Genomic DNA, 7837 nt, shown 5'->3' with positions numbered 1-7837 from the left:
CAAATTACAGCCACCACAAATAAAAATAGAGAGGCTATAATTATCACCCAGTTTTTGGTGGTATGCATTACACACGTCTCCTGAACTAAATCAGGGCAGGTGCTGCCGGCCAAAATTCGGAAAAGGAATGAGCAAATTTTGTTCAAAGTTTAATACACATTAAAAACGTTGACTTACAAGCTCATACTTCGTTTGTATGCAAAATAGTGCTATCTGCTTGCGTGTGCCCTTGGATTCATCGGTGGCAGAAATAAAATGCTTTTTTCCCTAATCAGCCATCTTACATGTTTTTAGTGCATGGTCGGCATATCTCACAGAAACCTGTTCCTTTTATAGACAGTTTAGCCCGGTCCGTAACGTTACTTGCAATAATTACCTATCCAGAATTAATTTGGCTCTACACTCTAAGAAATTGCCATCGGTCAGCTTCTCCCAAAAGCTTCCGAAAAGAAATTAGCGTGATTAAATGTGCGACTCTGGCAAATGATAACTCGTTGGAAGGATGAGATAAGAAAACTTGGTGGGAAAGAATGGCTTCGGACAGCGCTGGCTATAGGAGCAGAGTGGAATGGGAGGTTCCTTTATCCTACAGTGAACATAAGATACGATAATGATGACGGCGACGACGACGACGGAGAAGACGACGACAACGGCGGCATGACGATGACGATGATGATTACGTTGGGGTGGTGGTGGTTCCAGTAACTATTTGAAAATCATGGTTCTTACATCACAAACTGAAAGTAAAAAGTTGAAATTATGCGAAAAATTAAACAGTGACATTAATGCTTGCTTTTCAGATTGCAGCGACGAAAATCACAGCAGAACTGGATGCAACTCAGGTGTGAAGTAATTTCGCTCATAGTAACCGCAATGACTAGAATAAATTGCGACTTCGGGGATGCCATCGATTTAACGTGCTTGCCCGGCATGCGCGTTTTCCGTAAACTACGTAGAGCTATCACAAAAACAAAAGCGGTTCATGAGGCACATCACTGCGGGGAGAGTAAAGATGTCACAGACTATGTGGTGTTAAGTCCAATTATTTCAATGGCGAAGCTGTTTAGCAAATCGTAATTTGTCCTGTGCGCAGTTAAAAAAACCAAGAAAATACCGAGCGCTCATGTGTGCGTGGCTAGCGACGACTGCCCAACGCCTCTGTCGCACGTTTGTTAAGCCAAGTGCATCCACATACGGAGATTGGCCAAGATTTGCCAATCTCCCTATTTATCCACTTGGTCTTTCGGTTATATACGCATAACGGCTTTCACTGTTTATTCGAGAGGAGTTTCATACTAATGACATAAATTGGTTCAGTTGTCTGGGAATCTGTTTTTCTTTACAGTGGCGTCTGTAAGCAGTTTTCAAAAAATGGACCGATTTGCTTACTAAGTTAAAGACTGCGTCCCCACAAGATTAAATATGAAATTGGTCTCCAGGTTTTAAATACTGGGCCGTGTTGGCGTCAAAATATTTTAAAATTTATAATGATTGGGCAGCAGCAAAACGTTTCGGGGCACATTTTGCCTTGATCTTGGAGAGTAGGAACGTGTGGTGCCCTTGATGCTCAGCTCAGCACCAGTAAACTGAAAGGCTCCTTATAACAAGACGTATAGCTTGTCGTTCAGTGTAGCGCTAGATAGTACTTCTCTAAATAAGTAAGGCAGTGCCACTGTTTTTTTTTTTTCGCCGATGCTTTAAAACTAGCGAAGCGGCTGGGCACGTAAGGTCCAGTTGTTCCTATATATAAACTTGACCTCCTGTACTGGGACGAAAGACTTGCACAAGATAGACGTGCAAAGAAGGAGGACCGCAGCGTTCTAGAAGCTGCGAACGCTACCGAGCTGCGCGCGGTATTAAAGGCAAACGTCATATATCAGAACCGGCAAAGCAGCCAAAAAACTCTGTGAAATCCGGCGCTGATGGGGGGAAATGCGTTTAATTACTAACTGTTGCGACAGTGCATAGGTAAAAAAATATTCCTGCATTGTCTTCAGTTGAACGATAAAAAGGCCGAATTTTGTGCGTGCGTTGTTTTTGTCTAACAAATATAATTGCTGAATCCTTTGCCCTTTTTGTAACATTGATTTTTATCGCGGCATCGCTACAAATTGTAAAGTAATGTAAAGTACCTCAATGTAAGCCAATGTAAAGTACCTCAATGTTCCGTCTAGTTTTCCGATGTTTCAGATTTCCTTTACTGTGCGCACGGGAAAAAGTGTCCGCAGAAATGTTTATTTTGCGCGCTAGCAATTCCTCATATGTCATACCATACCCAAAGAGCGTTGTTCTTTTTTTTATATGGATGCCTAATGTGTAGTATAAAAATGAACCAAAAGATATTCCTGTGGAAGTGAAATAATTTTGTACTCATTTTTAGACAAATAGAGTCTGCTCAGGATCGAAAGTATCGCATTCGCTCAGACCATTCTAGCGAATTCTCGAATTTTGCATGCCTATTTTTAATGGGCAACGATGGAATGTATATTTCGTAGAATTTATTTTTTTTTAAGAAGAGTAAATTGACAAACAGTTCATGCTTGATAGGAAAGCTGTGTGATACGCCTATTCGACTGATAACTGAAGAAGAGAAAGAGAGGGGGTTTAATGTGAACTGTGATGGCCGCAGAAATTTGTACACATATCTAGATGTAAAAACAGTTGTACAAATGCGTATTTTTTTAACAAAGTTGTTATAAACCACGATTTGCAAGAACTACTACTATAGATGTATTTATCGGAAACCATTGAAAGCTTTCGTTCCCCATGTTTGTATAGTCTGATCCATGATGTCACTGACTGCATAATAAATATATTCTGTTTTAACTTTTTTATGTGCAATTTTTTTTAAAGTTTTCCCCCGTTTTAACGGCCATCTATGAGCGACAAAGGGCGCTTTCTCACTATTTGATGTCAGCCGTGCTGCGGTGACATTTACAGCTGTGCTTCAAAGGGACACTAAATGCTAAATAACTTTTTGTTTTAACTGAAAGATCACGAGTTTTGTAGACCTGTCATCTTTGGTTTTACGGCCAAGGAAGCCCTGCTTTCCAAGGAATGAGTAATTACAACTGGCATTTATCTCTGCCATTTCGTGCCTGTTTACCTAAGACATAAAGAATTAAAGCGCCTGTCTCTTCTGCCACCATCCTCGTCTTTTTTGCACTAAGCCTCCCATTCAATTAAAGGTGGCATTTCTCTCTGCCGTTTCCCTTCCTTTTTTTGGTGTTTCAGAGCACGCCACAAACACTCCAATGCGAGGCGAACCAAATTTTACTCGATTATCGCCATATTCCAAAAGTCTGCTCTCATTGTATTTTACTTTCATCGCACCCAATCATAAAGGTTCTCCTTTACGCCATACTAAGGTGTTAGCGTACAGGCAGATGCGGCCTGCGCTTTATGACCACTTCGCTTTATGACTGTGGCTAATGGTGACGTCACCGAAGCTTTACGGGACCGCCCAGACCGTACTGCCACTTGGGAGCAGGTGTTACAAATCCATAAGCAGTTTATTAAACAAGTTGACGGCCGTTGATGATGATGATGATGATGTCCTCAAATTTTTTGGCACGTACCCACAAGGAAGGATTGGCCAGGGCTAAACCGGTTAAAAACGTGGGGACTTCAAAATACTTATTTGCCAGTGATGAACAAAGGTTGTCGTTGTTTCTTTCTTCGTAACACATGCCCACCTGGGGGATTGGTAAGGAATCGGGAGATTTGAGGGATACAAGCACCCGGAATTGGCAGAAAACTGCGGGGAATGTGGAGAAATCGCAATGTTTTTTTTCCACTCCAATCTAGGGGTCAAGCAAAGGCCCTAACACCCCCCCCCCCCCCGTCACACACCATACCTTTACTGAGTCATGGAAAACGACTCTGCTTCCCATGACTCAGTAGTGGTGAGTCATGACTACTTCCCATGACTGTTTCCCATGACAAGGACCCACGGGATCAGCTAAGCCTGCTGATAAACCCAAGACAGAAGTAATAGAGCCCTGGACTTAGAGCTCCACTTGTAACTCACAGTTTTTCTATGACCAACCCCCCCCCCCCCCCTCCCTTTCGCCTTTCCCCTCCCAATTTTTCCTAAAACCAAGTTTCATTCATTCATTAATGTGCCCGCTTCAAAATTGGTTGATTGATTGAAAAAAACTTTATTCAGAACAGCAAGCGCGATATTAGGGCGCCCGCCCCGTGAGAGCCGTGCTCAGTCCAGGATGCCTTGGAGGATACCCGCTCGCGTTGTCCTCTCTACCACCACCATGCGCTGGGTATATAGGGGTCGAGCTGGCCGGCCAGCAACTCCACCCAATACTGTGTGGTAATGTTGGGGAGTGGCGGTTGGGTAGGGGTGCTGGAGCATTCTACGGTAATATGGTAGAGAGTTCCCATGTTTGGACAAAACTGACATGTGGCTGGGTATTTGGTAGGGAACATGGCATCGTACGGGGTATTGTGGGGGAAGGTGTTTGTCTGTAGCTTGCGTAGTGTAACTGCGTCGGTCCTAGAGAGAGTGTGGTGAGGAGGTGGGCATTTCCGTCGTTGTAGCCTATCGTGGGCGAGGATGTCGGCGTATGTGAGGAGAGGCGTGGACAGGGTTGGGGCGGGGCGATGGGGACGGAGTAACTCGGGCATTTGACAACGTCCAAGAGTTCGCGGGCCACGGCATGATCCGCTTCATTGCCTTCTAATGTCATGTGACCTGGAGTCCATACGATGTGTGCAAAGGGCAGATGGAGATTCTGAAGTAAAATTCGCAGAGCTTGACGAGAGATGCGGCCGGTGAGGTAGTTTCGGCAGGCTATTGAGAATATGTGAGAATCGTGATGTACTCTTCTGTGGTTTGTAAAGCGATGGCAATGGCAACTTCCGCTGTGGTGGGTTGTGAGGTGTGAATCGTAACGGCGGTGAGTTCTTGTCCCTGGTGATTGGTGACACTGGCAACAAAAGCTTGAGGGTTTTATGCCGTGGCATCTACGTACCGAGTGGCGGTTTGCTGGGCGTATGAAGTCCCATGGTGGTGAGCTCTGGCTTGACGGCGGGCGGTGTGGTACTTTGGATGCATATTGCGTGGTATCGGGGCGATGCGCAATTGCTGGCGGATTGGGAGAGCCCGCCATGAACTTTTGGTCATGGCGCGCTTGAGCTGAATATCCGAGAGTGGTGAGCAGGTTCCGGCCAGTGGGTTTAAGGGTGAGCCGACGTAGTTGCGGGACTTTGTGGGCTTCGATAAATTCTTGCCATGTATGGTGGAGCCCCAAGTGGAGTAATTTCTTGGTTGCTGTAGTAGAAGGACAGCCGAGCGCTGTCTTGTAGGTTTGGCGGATTAGAATGTCAAGCGTCTTGAATTCTGCAGTTTTGAGGAGTAGGTATGGTGTGCCATACGTGATGTGACTTGTTAGAAGTGCTTTGATGAATTTCGTGGTGTCATGTTCGTTAAGGCCGTCTCGTCTTCGCGCTACTCGATGTAGGAGGTGTGTTAGCTGGGTTACTGTGCGCTGTAGTGGTAAGATTGTGACCCGGAACCGTCTTGCGGAATATTGAGACCTAATATGTGAAGTTGAGAAGCATGGGAGATTGCTTGTCCGTTCAAGGTAACTATCGGAAGAGGAATTTTGTCCTTGAGGCACAGCGAGGTCCATTTTCTGAGTCAGAAGCGATGATTTTTTGGGTGCACATGTCAGACCTCTTTGTTGCGTGTAGTCTTGAATGATGTGGACAGCTTGCTGTAAGGTGTCTTGTTGCTCTCCAATGGAGCCAGTGGAGGTCCATATTGTCAGATCATCCGCGTAGATGGCGTGTTTGAGGTGCGGAAGGTCTTCCAGCAGCGGAGGTAGGTCTTTCATTGCCAGGTTAAACAGAAGGCTGGAAATTACCGATCTTTGGGGCCTGCCTTGTGGTCGTGTACGAAAAGGGGTAGAGCGTAGGTGGGTCAACCCCACCGTGGCTGTACGATTTGTTAAGAATGCTTTAGCATAGTGGTATGTATGTTGTCCGCAGTTTGTCGAATTTAGTCCGGCGAGTATGGCTTCGTGGGACACATTGTCAAATGCGCCTTTAATATCAAGTGCAGGATTGTATAGCGATTGTGAGAAGTATACGGCCCAGAAGGTCTTCTTTAGGTATAAGAGTGTGCCTTGCATTGTGAGGTGGGGACGGAAGCCAACTATGGTGTCGGGGAAATGGTAATTATCTTCTAGGTATCCAGAGATGTGGTTGTGGACGAGGTGTTCAAAGAGCTTTCCCAGGCAGGAGGTCAGGGAGATGGGACAGAGATTGTCCAACTTGAGAGGTTGTTGGGCTTAGGTATAAGGGTGATGTCTGGGTGTTTCATTCTTGGGGGATCCTTGTGCCCATTGCGCATTCACATAGTCCAGGAGGTGTTCAAGGCTAGCATGGTCTAGGTTTCTGAGGAGTTTATTTGTTTTCTTGTCTTTGCCAGGCGTGGTATTGCGCGTGAGTTTGTGAAGGACAACTTCGAGTTCGGATAGCGTGAAGAGGGCGTCCAATTCTGGGTTAGGTTGTCCTGTGTACACGGGAAGGGGGGGAGGAAGACAGAGTGGGACCTTGCATAGCATTGCATGAGGCCTTGAAGTATCTTTTGTTCGGAGCCCGGGTAGTATGGTATGAGGCGACGAAGTTCATGAGTTGTAGTTGTCTTCGTTTCTCGTGTGCCCATCAGCGTGCGGAGAATAATCTATGTTTTGCGGGTCCCAAGAGTACCTTGCAGCTTGTCACAGAACTAATTCCAGTTCATTCTGCTTAGGTGTGCGGCGTACTAGGCTGGTTCTTTTGTTATGCGTTCGATGCGCTGTTTGAGTTTTCGGTTAGTACGGTGTTTTTTTCAGCTTTTTAGTAGTCCTGCGAGGGCATCCCACAGATGTTACAAATGAGTATCTATTGCAGGGGGGTCTGGGGTAAGGGGGATTTCCGTGATGTACTTGCCGAGTCTCGTAATTAGATCTATGCTACATTATCCTATGTCTGTGATTGGTACATCTTGTTGATGTTCGCGGAATTTCTTACAATTGGTTAATCGGGCAGTGCCAAAACGGAGTTTCCCGCATTTCTGATTGGTGATCGTCAGCGCAAGGAGGCAGTCGTCACTGCCCAGGGTGTGTGTCGTACATTCCCAATGGGCGTCCTTGATATTCTTAGTAAGCGCGAGGTCAGGGGTGGTGTCTTGGGAAACGCTATTTCCTATTCGAGTTGTCGTTTGAGGGTGGTTTTGAAGCGTAAAATTAGACTGCTAGGTGGCCTCTTCCAGTTCGGTGCCTTTTATGGTATTTCGTCCGTAGCCCCAGGCCATGTGCCGGACGTTAAAATCACCCAGGACAATCAAGGGGCAGTGTTTCGCGCTGGTCGTGGAGCCTTTCAGTAGGTCAAATTACGATTCCTTGACTAACAAATGTAAAATTTGTACAATAGCGCGATCTGCGTGTCACCTGAACGTGATGGCACGAGAGTAGAGCAGGTGCACACCAGCCGTGCATAACTCCGATTGTAGGGAAGCTGTGCCGTGTACCAGTCTGCTTTCTGACGTAACTGGCGCCGTAAGACTCAGAAACGGAAGGGGGAAAGGAGAGAGAGAGAGAGAGAGAGAGAGAGAGAGAGAGAGAGAGAGAGAGAGAGAGAATCAACTTCACTGAGCTCGAAAATTCGATGGTGCGCGCAGGCACCAGACGGGGTGGTTCGACAGAAGCATGGTGCAGTAGCAAAAAAAAAAAAAAGCCGGTCGAATTAGTTCGTACCAAAATACAAGGAAAAGAAAGCCTAGAAAGAGGTGCAAATACGATGCAGCAGTTAAGTTAATAAGTATCGCCAGGTTTCT

Source organism: Haemaphysalis longicornis, unplaced genomic scaffold, assembly GCF_048455015.1.
Source record: "Haemaphysalis longicornis isolate Haplotype H1 unplaced genomic scaffold, Haemaphysalis longicornis Haplotype H1 scaffold_156, whole genome shotgun sequence".
Taxonomy (NCBI): Eukaryota; Metazoa; Arthropoda; class Arachnida; order Ixodida; family Ixodidae; genus Haemaphysalis; species Haemaphysalis longicornis.
This window is presented reverse-complemented; position numbering follows the sequence as displayed.